Source organism: Octopus bimaculoides, chromosome 18 (genome assembly GCF_001194135.2).
Source record: "Octopus bimaculoides isolate UCB-OBI-ISO-001 chromosome 18, ASM119413v2, whole genome shotgun sequence".
NCBI lineage: Eukaryota > Metazoa > Mollusca > Cephalopoda > Octopoda > Octopodidae > Octopus > Octopus bimaculoides.
The window spans coordinates 6,922,822-6,923,839 of record NC_068998.1 but is presented as its reverse complement, the minus strand read 5'-3'; positions in this window follow the sequence as shown (position 1 = coordinate 6,923,839).

Genomic DNA, 1,018 nt, shown 5'->3' with positions numbered 1-1,018 from the left:
GTTTACTGTACAAGTACGACAGCGAGTTCACGTGTCTTTCATGAACCCATCTATCTCAAGTGCACATGTGCATCGTTGCATGCATGTACAAACAAACATGCATGAGCATAACGCTGTTTGCACTTCTCTCTTCTCTCACATGTAACATATCTCAGTTTGTTTGCTTTTAATTTATAATATAAGCTAACCTAAACAGGACAGGTCTTTGTAGTTTTAAAGATGAATGTTTACATTAATGAAATTGAATGAGTTTAAGCTATCTTTAGAAGTTGTACATAACTTGATACTGCCACTACTATTCAATATTCCAGTATGGGTTCTTGATATTCGCTGATAACTGAAAAATTGCTTCAGATACAGTACATGTTCTTGTTAATCTATGAAGGGAAGGTGTGGCTCTATGCTAAGATGTTTGCTTCCCAACCATGCGGTTCTGGGTTCAGTCCCATTGCATGGTACCATAAGCAAATGTCTTCCACTCTCAAGGGTTTGTTTGGTCCCCAAGCTGACCAAATGCATCTGGGTGGATATGGCAAACAGAAACTGAAAGAGGCCTATCAAGCCAGTGAGAGTTGACAACAGGAAGGGCATTCAGCCATAGACAATCTGCCTACACTTGTTACATATGTGTGTGTGTGTGTGTGTGTGTGAATTGTACATTGTGTCTGAGTGTGGTATTTTTCACAATGAAGCTTTAAAAAATGCTCATGTATACTTATGATTTTTGGGGCTACGACAAAGTCTGTAGAGTGAATGAATAACTGGAAACAGCAAGAAGTCAGTTTTTGATACATAATATGAAAGAAATACACATGACTTTACCTCACAGCAAATACATAAATACACCCACAAACACACACACATGGAAATATGCATATTTACATCTATACCTATCTATCTATTTATCTATCTATCTATCAATCTATCTCTGTATCTATATATATATACACACACATACATATATATGTATATGTATATATATATATATATATATATATATATATATATATATATATAT